A 12,587-nucleotide genomic window follows, 5' to 3' on the forward strand; every position below is an offset into this window, starting at 1 on the left:
ATTACATTTTTTGTAGATGTTGTTTTGAAAAAGTAATTCATTTCTAAAGCCTTGTATTGTTATATCAGTAACACATTTATATGTTAGTCAGTGCTCAGAGAAATTAAACCAGAATATTCAGTTTCAGTTCTTTTAAAAAGCTATTTTTAGAATATATTTTTATTTATTTGTGTGTGTGTGCATGCGCGTGAGTGCTCTGGAAGCCAGGAGAGGACATGGAAACCCCTGAACTAGAGGCATAGGTGGTCAAGAGCTGTTTGGTGGCTGGGGACTGAACCCATCTTCTCTGTAAGAGCAGCAAAGTTTTGGTTTTTTTGTTTTTTGTTTTTTTTTTTTTTGTTTGTTTGCTTTTTCTTTTCTTTTTTACTTTTATCTCCATTTATTTTATATTATTCCTGTGTCATCCTTTTTGTTTCTTCAGTTTCTTCTGGGATATTTTTTTCTTCTGTACAACCTCCTCTTCTGACTTTGGAACAATTTGTTCCTTTTCAGTGAGGATCATCTCAATGTGGTAGGGGGAGCTCATGTATGGATTAGTCTGGCCATGAGCGGTGTAGGTTCAATGGTGCATCTTAGGTGTGTTGTTTGCCTGGATATGTTCAATGACTAGAGAATCTACATCTAAACCCTTAAGTTCAGCATTACTCTGCATATTTAAGCATGTGCAGCAAAAATTCAGCACTGTTTTCTGGCCACCAACCTGACACCCCACTGTTTGACCTGGGCACACCTCCCGACTCTACCATTATACCGCCAGAATAAGTGACATCTTTCAGATACTTGGTGGCTTTTTGGATGTGCATACCTTTGATGGCCTGGGCAGTTTGCTGGGTGTTCTTAAAGTGAATACGGAGATTTGAACCTCTTGATTTGCATGATTTGGTAGGGTTTTCTGGGTCAAGAGGGTACTGAAGCATCTTCATGGATCACCTCTGGCCACTTTCAGGAAGAGGCTTTTTTCCTTTCTTTTTTTTGGAGACAAGGTTTCTCTGAGTAGTCTTGGCTATCCTGGACTTGCTTTATAGACCAGGCTGGCTTTGCCTGCCTCTTCCTCCCTGAGTGCTGGTGTTACAGACCTGTGCCACCGCTCCCGGTCATCAGCAAGTGTTGTTATCTACTGAGTTCACTTTTTACCCATCAGTACTTGAGTGTGGATGGAGGTAAACTCTTCTGTAGCCCAAGCTGGCCTTAAGCTCCTTATCTTTTTACCTTAGCCCCACTTGTTTTCTTTCCATTTGTGTTAAGTATTACAAAAGAATGAAGTTATTTAATGTATTTAATTAAAGCCTTTTGCTATGGTCTTAATTTATCTTCTCCACATTTACATGTTGAAATCTTAACTCCCGACATTGGTATTAGTAAGGTGAGGCTTTGGGAGGTGATTAGGTCATGAGAGAATCTGCCAGAATGAGTGGGATTAGTGCCTTTATAAAAGAGGCCAGAGAAAGATTAGATGAGATCAGGATCTTTCAGGCTTGATTGGCTGTGGGCACTGGAGAGGAATTAGGTTGCTTGCCCCTTCCACCATGTGAGGATTCAGTGAAGAGGAGCATTCTGTAAACCAGGAAGCAGACCCTTGCCAGATACCAGATCTGTCAGAGCCTTGATACTAGGCTTTCTAGCTGCTATAACTTTTTAAGCCACCTCCTCTCTGATATGTTATAGAGGCAACATGAATGCACTAAGGGCATTTTTCTTCCAGAAATACTTTAAGAGAACTCTGTGTGTATGATGAAGTGAGTGAGGGTGTGTGTGTGTGTGTGTGTGTGTGTGTGTGTGTATAGGGATTGGGATTTTGGATAAGAGTTCATTGTGTAGGCCTTGAATTTGCGCTGTTTCTCCTTTCTCTGCCTCCTAAGTCCCTGACTTACGTATTTGAGACAGAATCTTGTTTTAAAGCTCAGGCTGGCCTTGAACTTCTCATCCTCCTGCATTAGTTTCTCAAACACGAAGATTGTAGGCAGACACTAGGTTTAAAATTTTTTTAAAGGAGACTGTGGCTGAGGAAAATTTATTTTAAAGGACTCTGTTTTAAACCTTAGTGAATGTAGTTGTGTATTTGCCATCTTCAGGGAAATCTGAGGTAGAAGCTTTGCAGGTTGAAGTCGGAGTCAAAGTTTGTCTCAAACTTTGATTCAAAATAAAATTAAAAAGGGGCTGGGTATGTAGCCCAGTGGTAGAGCACTTGCCTAGTATGCATGGCACTTTGTTTCAGCCCTCAGTAATATAAAACCAAACTTTTCTTTATTTGATCTAAAGCAGAGTTGGTTTAATTAACATTCTTTGTCTGCCTCCTTTTTTCCTCTCACTTTGTAGACCTAGCTGGCCTGGAATTTGATAATGTAGACCAGGCTGGCCTGTAACTAGCAGAGATCCATTCGCACCTCTGCCTCTAGAGTACTTGGGAGTGTGTAGCACCATGCTTTGTCCTATTAAGGATATAGTAGTACAGATCCTACCCCAGAGGGTTAAAGGAAGAGAAGCACTGAGAAGGAAGACAGATACACCCAGGGCACTGTGCTTCTCAAGGAAGAGTAGTCTTATTTTTGAGAAAGGGATTATAGGCATGTCCTAACTTACCCAGTTTATCTGGTGTTGGATATCCACCCTTGGGCTTTTTGTGATGCTATGCAAGCACTCTACCAAGTGAGCCCCAGCCCCAGCCCCAATCCCAATGCTGCCTTTAAAGCATTACAATCTAATTTATGTTTTGTAGAACTCTAAACATTTAGAATGTTTATATTTGGTTAAAGTTGATGCTAGTGTACCATGGTCCAGACTTGAAGCAGGGTGGAAAGTCAGAAAGTGTTCTAAATACACCTTTCTAAATATATCTTGACCATTGACCTATATATTCTGTTCTTAGAAATGAACATTTATTTCTGGTTAGCTATGATCAGTGATAAAAATTAATAAATTCATCTCAAAACCTAAATAGAATTTTTTAAAGATAGTTGTCAATGTATTTTTTATTTTTTATGTTCTGGCAATCAAACCCATCATGCTCTACTTACAGGATCCATATGTAGCTCCAAATTACAGCTTGCTTGTTTGTTTACTTAATCATTTATTTTTGCTTTTTCGAGACAGAGTTTCTCTGTATAGCTTCTCTTTGTAGCTGTCCTGAAACTCATTCTGTAGACTAGGCTGGATTTGATCTCAAAGAGCTGCCTGCCTTTGTGTCCTGAGTGCTGGGGTTAAAGAGGCGTGTACCACACTTGGCTACAGCTTTTTAAAAAGCCTAAGAATAAGCAATAATATATTTGTCATTTAAAATAGAAAAGGTGTGTGTAGTAGTGCCTGTCTGTAATCTCAGCACGTGGGAGGTGGAGGCAGGAAGACTAAGAGTTGAAAATAAGGTATGGTTCAAAGCCAATCTGGGCAGCACACACCCCTGTCTCAAAATAAACCTTTAAAATCCAAACCGGTAACAAATTATCAAAAACTCACCATCAACTTGTGGTCTTCTTGCCTTAGCTTCCCCAGTGCTGGGGTTATAGGCAAAATATCTTGAATATATGTTTCACTTTCTGTGTGCCTGTAGGACTTTTCAGAGAATAAATCTCTTTCTTTTTTTTTATTTTATTTATTATGGATACTGTATTCTGCCTGCATGTATGCCTCCACACCAGAGGAGGGCACCAGATCTCATTATAGATGGTTGTGAGCCATTTTGTGGTTGCTGGGAATTGAACTCAGGACCTTTGGAAGAACAGCCAGTGTTCTTAACCTCTGAGCCATCTCTCCAGCCCCTAAATCTGTTTCTTTATTGAAGAGTTTTACCAGTTTTGTAGGGGAAGTGTGTATATGGAAGTCTTCACACTATTTCTCTAGAATCTCAGAAACTCACAGTACTGTCTTTTTAAAAGGTTTTTTTTTTTTTTTAATGTCATCAAGACATTAATGTGATGTATCAGATCTGTAAGATTTTTTTTTTCCCCATACAGGGTTTCTCTATGTAGCCCTCACTGTTCTGGAACTCACTCTGTAGACCAGGCTGGCCTCAAATTCACAGAGATATGCCTGCCTATGCCTCCTAAGTGCTGAGATTAAAGGTGTGCACTAGCACTGCCCAGGTGTAAGAACATTTTAATTAAAAAATTTAGTTTGTGTGTGTGTGGAGGGGTTTTGGCACTTGGGCATGTGGGGGTCAGATATCTTACTGGAGTTAGTCCTAGGGGTCAAACTCCCATAGTTTGGTAGTAGGTTTAGGAGCAGGCATCTCTCTCGTCTGAGGCGTCTCACCAATCCTACTTCATTTCTATGATGTCAGGCTCTAGATATTAAGTGGGGTTTTTGATGTTGTTATTTTGTCTATATCTTTTTTGTGTCTTTTTTTCTTCTCTTTCTTCTTTTTGATTTTTCTTTTTTTATGCATATTTAAAGAAAATTTGTATAGTATAGTTCTCTGGGGTTTGAATATGCATTTGTAGTTTGAGTTGATGTTCTGTGAATTGATTCTTTTTCTGATTGAACCCAGAACTTCACACATTTGAGGTAAGCATTCTACCACCGAGCTACATCTCTAGGTTTTTTTTTTTTTTTTTAATTTTAAAAAAGACATTGTTTATTTGTAGCTTGGCCTTGAATTTTTGGCCCCCCTTTTCAGCCTCCCAGTACCGGGAATATAGGCCCATGCTGTTATGTCTGGTTTCTTTTGTACATTTTGAAATTTCCTTGCTAGAAGTTCCTACTTGCCTAAAAGTAATGAAGACCCTAAGTTGGCAATACTGTCCTTTGCTTGCTTGCTTGCTTGCCTTTTTAGGTTTTCTAGACCATCTAGAAGATATATATTTGAATTCTAATGTGGTAGTTTTTAAGAATGGCCCCCATGGGCTCATATATTTGAATACGTAGTCATCAGGGAGTGGCACTATTTGAGAAGGATTAGGAAGTGTGTCCTTGTTGGAGAAAGTGTGTCACTGGGGGCTAAGTAGCTTCATCCATGCTGCCATGTTCCTTTGCCATGATGATACCAGACTAAGCCTCTGAAATTGTAAGCAAACCTCCAATAACAAACCTTTGTAACAGTTGCCTTAGTCACAACATGTTTTCAGCTCCATAAAATAGTGACTTAAGACATCCAGACAAGCAAGAGTCAGGCAGTGATTTCACATTCTCTGGGTACTGATCTCCCTGTCTCTCCTGGACATTTCCTGATAGATCTGTTGGTACATGTTACTGTTTTTACCTGGCTTTCCTTTCAGCTAATGGTAGAACCCAGTATGATGGTCTCAGTGTAGGAGTATCATTTCTGGCCATCTTACTTTGCCCTGGCCTAAAATTTGATCTGTTACTATATTACTGGCATTTGCCTCATGGCAGCTTTCATTCAGAGTTTTAGCTTAGTATGTGTCTGTGTCTGTGTCTGTGTCTGTCTCTGTCTCTGTCTCTCTGTCTCTCTCTCTCTCTCTGTGTTTGTGTGTGTGTGTGTGTTTGTGTGTGTCTATGTCATGGTAGTGGTGGTACTGGGATTAAAGGCATGCACTACCACTCCTGGCTTTTAAACTCTTTTTTTTTTTTTCTTTTTTAAAATATCTTTTTGATTGAAATTTCATAGACTGTATTCTGATTATGGTTTCTTCTCCTAGACCTTCCCTTCCTCCTCACCCATCCAACTCCACGCCTTTTGTTTTTCTTTCTCTGTAGAAAACAAACAGGCAAAACCAAAACAAACCCAAACAAAACAAAACAAAAAAACAGAAACAAAACCAAAAAGAAAATGCATGAGAAACACAGACACTGAAAACCTATAAAACCAAAAAAATCAGAAACCCTAATATATATAAGGAAAAGACTGGTATGATTAAAAAAATGCTTAAACAAAGCAATATAAGACAGAAAATCTACAAAAATACTATTGAGTTTGTGTTGTTTCTCTATTGCTGGACCTGGGGCCTACCCTTCATTGTGGTTTATATGAACAGTGGATTCTATTGGATAAAACTGTTCTTTCTCCATTCCAAGAAGTTATCATTGGGAGATAGATTTTTGATTAGGGGTGGGAGCTCATGTCCACTTCCTCCTCTCAGTATTGGGACCCCATCTGGCTTGATCCTGTGTTGACTCTATGCATTCTGCCATAGTCTCTGTGAGTTTATCTGTGTATTAGTCCTGTTGTGTCTAGAAGACACTGTGTGTGTGTGTGTGTGTGTGTGTGTGTGATCCATACCCTCTGGCTCTTATACTCTTATCACCTCCTCTTCTACATAGCTCCCTGAGCCCTGAGGAGTGCAGTTTGATGACGTGTCTTCATTTAGAATTGAGGATAACAAAGTCTCTCACACTCTGCACATTGTTCAGTTGAGAGTCTCTGCATTAGTTACCATCTATGGCAAGAGGAAGCTTCTCTGAGGATGAGCAAAACCTTGATTTATAGGTATAGCAGAATGTTGTAAGGAGTCATTTTATTGCTGTGTTCTTTTAGCAGAACAACAGTATTTGGATTTCTCTTATTCCTGTAGTCTATCTAATCTCGGGTTCTTGGCTACCTGAATAGTATTAGGCATGGTTTCCATCTCATGGAGTGGGCCTTAAATCTAACCAGATAGTGGTTGATTACTCCCACAATTTTTGTGCCACTATTGTACCAGTATATCATGCAGGCAGGACACAGTTGTAGGTAGCTGGGGTTTTAGCTGGTTTGGTAGTTACCTTTTTCTTCCTCTGGTAGCATGCAGAGTACCTTCCAGTACCATATACATTGGTCAGTAGGGGTGAAGGCTCCAGTGAGGTACCAGATCTACTTCTCCATGTTGAATATTTGTGACTTCAATAGCACCGAGTACTTGTTGAACAGGTCTTAAGTGCAATTAGAGAACTGTTGGTTGCTACTTAGGTATGACTGTGCCACTACTGCACCCTTAGGGTTATTGTGCCATTACTGGTTGTTGATATGGTTCATAGGTGTCATAGCTAGGTTGGACTGTTGGTTGCCTCCCTCCTCTGGGAACTTGCTAAGTATCTTCCACATTAGGGATTTTCTGGGGGTCAGCCAAAGACAATAGCAAGAGACTGTGTTTTGGGAATCTCTTGGAAAGCTCTGGCCAACATCTCAAAAGTGGGCTTCTCATGTTTGATATTATGGTTTTTGTTAAGTGATCTTTGGCTCTTGGAGGGAGCATTGTCAGCCCAGATGAGAAAAGTTTGCTATATATATATATATATTACACATATAGTAGAATTACATGTATTATAGTTTTTTTTAGGCCGATAGTTAATAACTGTGATTCCTTATAGCTCTTTTTTTACCTCTTTTTTTAACCCTCTTTCCTCCTTCTTCTCTATTTAACTCCCTCCTGCTTTCTAAGAATCCTCCCCTTTCCTATTTTCCCTTTTGAATTGCTTGTACCCTACAATTCCCTTTACTCTCCTCTCCCCTTGTTCTGTGACTACCTTCTCCTCCCTCCCAAAATAGTCCCTTTTCCCATTTTCCTAATCAGACTGCTTGTTCCCTGCTCTTCCCCTCTCTATTGCTCCACGACTCCTGTCTTGGCAGTGGTCCTATTTTACTTTCCTGTTTTCTGCAGTTAATCTAGACTGTGTGCTTCTCACCTCTGAAGATTTGGAGCTAGGAGTCTCCAGTGAGAGAGAACATGTGATGTTTGTTTTCCTGGTCTGGGGTACCTCACTCAGTATGATTTTTTTCCCCCTAGTTCTATCCAATTTTTCTGCAAAGTTCATGATTTCTCTATGCAGTTGAATAATAATGTATATGTACCACATTTTCATTATCCATTTAGTCAGTTTAAAGACATTTAAGTTGTTTTCATTTCCTAGCTATTGTGAACAGAGCAGCAGTGGACATGGCAGAGAAAGTATCTGGAGTAGGATGTCTAGTCCTTTGGGCATATGTGAAGGAGTGGGGTAGCTGGTCACATGGTAGGTATATATAGCTTTTTGAGAATTTTCTACACTGATTTCCACAGTAGATACACCAGTTGCAATCCCACTGGCAAGGAATGAGGGTTCTCTTTTCCTTGTATCCCTACCAGCATTAAAAATACAATGTTCTTTCAGAGGACGTTAATGCCCTATCATTAATGCCGTATCATTTGGTATTTGAAACTAGATTACTTAAAACAGCAGGTGTATTATTTGGCCCAGTTGTATGTTGCAAGGGAATAGAACTTACCTCAACTCTAAGGCTTTTTCTCCTATTAAATTTCTGTGACGGGGAAAATTTCATATATTCTTGGTGAACAGAAGCTTCCTTATTTTACCAGCAAATTTTGGTTCTCTCTAAATTTCTCTAAAATTTTTTTGAGTTCTTTTTAGAACTAGAAATCTATTTTTAGTTTATATGTTGTGTATAGACAGCACAGTTACAATTCATAAGTTATCTAATACTAGTACTAGTACCGGAGCATACTAGAGCACACATGTGAAACAGCCAGGTAAGCTGGCTGGTTTATGTAGGTCGTAGTGGAGATAGTTGTTGCTTGTTTTTCCTTTTAGTTTTGGGGTGATAATTAAAGTAAATAGTTGTAGCAGTGCTAGCAATTAGAATGCCTTGTTCTGTAGAGCAAAATACTAGCTTAAAGTACTCTGTTTAATTAAATTAATTAATTTATTATTGTCACAGAGCTAGAACAGGTCTTTGTACATGGACCCGCCACACTGATCTACATTCCTGTCCTACGAAATATCATTTAATGGGATGTACTTTTGTCAGCTTACAGCATCAACTTGTGGTTTCAGCTGGAAAGTCTTTGTGGCAGCAATAAACTTGTAATAGTGAATGGCTTCAGTCTGTAGTCCGTCACAAAGGTAAAGGACAGCGGCTCTTTGTTAGTTTACTTGTTTTAGCAGGACACTATAGTGGTATAAATGGCTTCAGTCTGTAGTCCGTCACAAAGGTAAAGGACAGCGGCTCTTTGTTAGTTTACTTGTTTTAGCAGGACACTATAGTGGTATAAATGGCTTCAGTCTGTAGTCCGTCACAAAGGTAAAGGACAGCGGCTCTTTGTTAGTTTACTTGTTTTAGCAGGACACTATAGTGGTATAAATGGCTTCAGTCTGTAGTCCGTCACAAAGGTAAAGGACAGCGGTTCTTTGTTAGTTTACTTGTTTTAGCAGGACACTATAGTGGTATAAATGGCTTCAGTCTGTAGTCCGTCACAAAGGTAAAGGACAGCGGCTCTTTGTTAGTTTACTTGTTTTAGCAGGACACTATAGTGGTATAAATGGCTTCAGTCTGTAGTCCGTCACAAAGGTAAAGGACAGCGGCTCTTTGTTAGTTTACTTGTTTTAGCAGGACACTATAGTGGTATAAATGGCTTCAGTCTGTAGTCCGTCACAAAGGTAAAGGACAGCGGTTCTTTGTTAGTTTACTTGTTTTAGCAGGACACTATAGTGGTATAAATGGCTTCAGTCTGTAGTCCGTCACAAAGGTAAAGGACAGCGGCTCTCTGTTAGTTTACTTGTTTTAGCAGGACACTATAGTGGTATAAATGGCTTCAGTCTGTAGTCCGTCATAAAGGTGAAGGACAGCGGTTCTCTGTTAGTTTACTTGTTTTAGCAGGACACTATAGTGGTATAAATGGCTTCAGTCTGTAGTCCGTCACAAAGGTAAAGGACAGCGGCTCTTTGTTAGTTTACTTGTTTTAGCAGGACACTATAGTGGTATAAATGGCTTCAGTCTGTAGTCCGTCATAAAGGTAAAGGACAGCGGTTCTCTGTTAGTTTACTTGTTTTAGCAGGACACTATAGTGGTATAAATGGCTTCAGTCTGTAGTCCGTCACAAAGGTAAAGGACAGCGGTTCTCTGTTAGTTTACTTGTTTTAGCAGGACACTATAGTGGTATAAATGGCTTCAGTCTGTAGTCCGTCACAAAGGTAAAGGACAGCGGCTCTCTGTTAGTTTACTTGTTTTAGCAGGACACTATAGTGGTATAAATGGCTTCAGTCTGTAGTCCGTCATAAAGGTGAAGGACAGCGGTTCTCTGTTAGTTTACTTGTTTTAGCAGGACACTATAGTGGTATAAATGGCTTCAGTCTGTAGTCCGTCACAAAGGTAAAGGACAGCGGCTCTTTGTTAGTTTACTTGTTTTAGCAGGACACTATAGTGGTATAAATGGCTTCAGTCTGTAGTCCGTCATAAAGGTAAAGGACAGCGGTTCTCTGTTAGTTTACTTGTTTTAGCAGGACACTATAGTGGTATAAATGGCTTCAGTCTGTAGTCCGTCACAAAGGTAAAGGACAGCGGTTCTCTGTTAGTTTACTTGTTTTAGCAGGACACTATAGTGGTATAAATGGCTTCAGTCTGTAGTCCGTCACAAAGGTAAAGGACAGCGGTTCTTTGTTAGTTTACTTGTTTTAGCAGGACACTATAGTGGTATAAATGGCTTCAGTCTGTAGTCCGTCACAAAGGTAAAGGACAGCGGTTCTCTGTTAGTTTACTTGTTTTAGCAGGACACTATAGTGGTATAAATGGCTTCAGTCTGTAGTCCGTCACAAAGGTAAAGGACAGCGGTTCTTTGTTAGTTTACTTGTTTTAGCAGGACACTATAGTGGTATAAATGGCTTCAGTCTGTAGTCCGTCACAAAGGTAAAGGACAGCGGTTCTTTGTTAGTTTACTTGTTTTAGCAGGACACTATAGTGGTATAAATGGCTTCAGTCTGTAGTCCGTCACAAAGGTAAAGGACAGCGGTTCTTTGTTAGTTTACTTGTTTTAGCAGGACACTATAGTGGTATAAATGGCTTCAGTCTGTAGTCCGTCACAAAGGTAAAGGACAGCGGTTCTTTGTTAGTTTACTTGTTTTAGCAGGACACTATAGTGGTATAAATGGCTTCAGTCTGTAGTCCGTCACAAAGGTAAAGGACAGCGGTTCTTTGTTAGTTTACTTGTTTTAGCAGGACACTATAGTGGTATAAATGGCTTCAGTCTGTAGTCCGTCATAAAGGTAAAGGACAGCGGTTCTCTGTTAGTTTACTTGTTTTAGCAGGACACTATAGTGGTATAAATGGCTTCAGTCTGTAGTCCGTCATAAAGGTAAAGGACAGCGGTTCTTTGTTAGTTTACTTGTTTTAGCAGGACACTATAGTGGTATAAATGGCTTCAGTCTGTAGTCCGTCACAAAGGTAAAGGACAGCGGTTCTTTGTTAGTTTACTTGTTTTAGCAGGACACTATAGTGGTATAAATGGCTTCAGTCTGTAGTCCGTCACAAAGGTAAAGGACAGCGGTTCTTTGTTAGTTTACTTGTTTTAGCAGGACACTATAGTGGTATAAATGGCTTCAGTCTGTAGTCCGTCATAAAGGTAAAGGACAGCGGTTCTTTGTTAGTTTACTTGTTTTAGCAGGACACTATAGTGGTATAAATGGCTTCAGTCTGTAGTCCGTCACAAAGGTAAAGGACAGCGGTTCTTTGTTAGTTTACTTGTTTTAGCAGGACACTATAGTGGTATAAATGGCTTCAGTCTGTAGTCCGTCACAAAGGTAAAGGACAGCGGTTCTTTGTTAGTTTACTTGTTTTAGCAGGACACTATAGTGGTATAAATGGCTTCAGTCTGTAGTCCGTCACAAAGGTAAAGGACAGCGGTTCTTTGTTAGTTTACTTGTTTTAGCAGGACACTATAGTGGTATAAATGGCTTCAGTCTGTAGTCCGTCACAAAGGTAAAGGACAGCGGTTCTTTGTTAGTTTACTTGTTTTAGCAGGACACTATAGTGGTATAAATGGCTTCAGTCTGTAGTCCGTCACAAAGGTAAAGGACAGCGGTTCTTTGTTAGTTTACTTGTTTTAGCAGGACACTATAGTGGTATAAATGGCTTCAGTCTGTAGTCCGTCACAAAGGTAAAGGACAGCGGCTCTTTGTTAGTTTACTTGTTTTAGCAGGACACTATAGTGGTATAAATGGCTTCAGTCTGTAGTCCGTCACAAAGGTAAAGGACAGCGGTTCTTTGTTAGTTTACTTGTTTTAGCAGGACACTATAGTGGTATAAATGGCTTCAGTCTGTAGTCCGTCATAAAGGTAAAGGACAGCGGCTCTTTGTTAGTTTACTTGTTTTAGCAGGACACTATAGTGGTATAAATGGCTTCAGTCTGTAGTCCGTCATAAAGGTAAAGGACAGCGGTTCTCTGTTAGTTTACTTGTTTTAGCAGGACACTATAGTGGTATAAATGGCTTCAGTCTGTAGTCCGTCACAAAGGTAAAGGACAGCGGTTCTTTGTTAGTTTACTTGTTTTAGCAGGACACTATAGTGGTATAAATGGCTTCAGTCTGTAGTCCGTCACAAAGGTAAAGGACAGCGGTTCTTTGTGAGTTTACTTGTTTTAGCAGGACACTATAGTGGTATAAATGGCTTCAGTCTGTAGTCCGTCATAAAGGTAAAGGACAGCGGCTCTCTGTTAGTTTACTTGTTTTAGCAGGACACTATAGTGGTATAAATGGCTTCAGTCTGTAGTCCGTCACAAAGGTAAAGGACAGCGGCTCTCTGTTAGTTTACTTGTTTTAGCAGGACACTATAGTGGTATAAATGGCTTCAGTCTGTAGTCCGTCACAAAGGTAAAGGACAGCGGTTCTCTGTTAGTTTACTTGTTTTAGCAGGACACTATAGTGGTATAAATGGCTTCAGTCTGTAGTCC

At 39.8% G+C, this 12,587-nt stretch overlaps 1 protein-coding gene and 1 pseudogene across 3 annotated transcripts in view; one reads left to right on the top strand and one right to left on the bottom strand.

Annotated features, from left to right (window-relative positions):
• The window catches only part of Ark2n (arkadia (RNF111) N-terminal like PKA signaling regulator 2N), a 109,639-nt gene that overhangs the window by 11,498 nt on the left and 85,554 nt on the right, over positions 1–12,587 (top strand). The gene's annotated exons all lie outside the window — the stretch shown is intronic.
• On the bottom strand, positions 326–917 carry LOC110553532 (large ribosomal subunit protein uL22-like; annotated as a pseudogene).

This window comes from Meriones unguiculatus, chromosome 2 (genome assembly GCF_030254825.1).
Source record: "Meriones unguiculatus strain TT.TT164.6M chromosome 2, Bangor_MerUng_6.1, whole genome shotgun sequence".
Taxonomy (NCBI): domain Eukaryota; kingdom Metazoa; phylum Chordata; class Mammalia; order Rodentia; family Muridae; genus Meriones; species Meriones unguiculatus.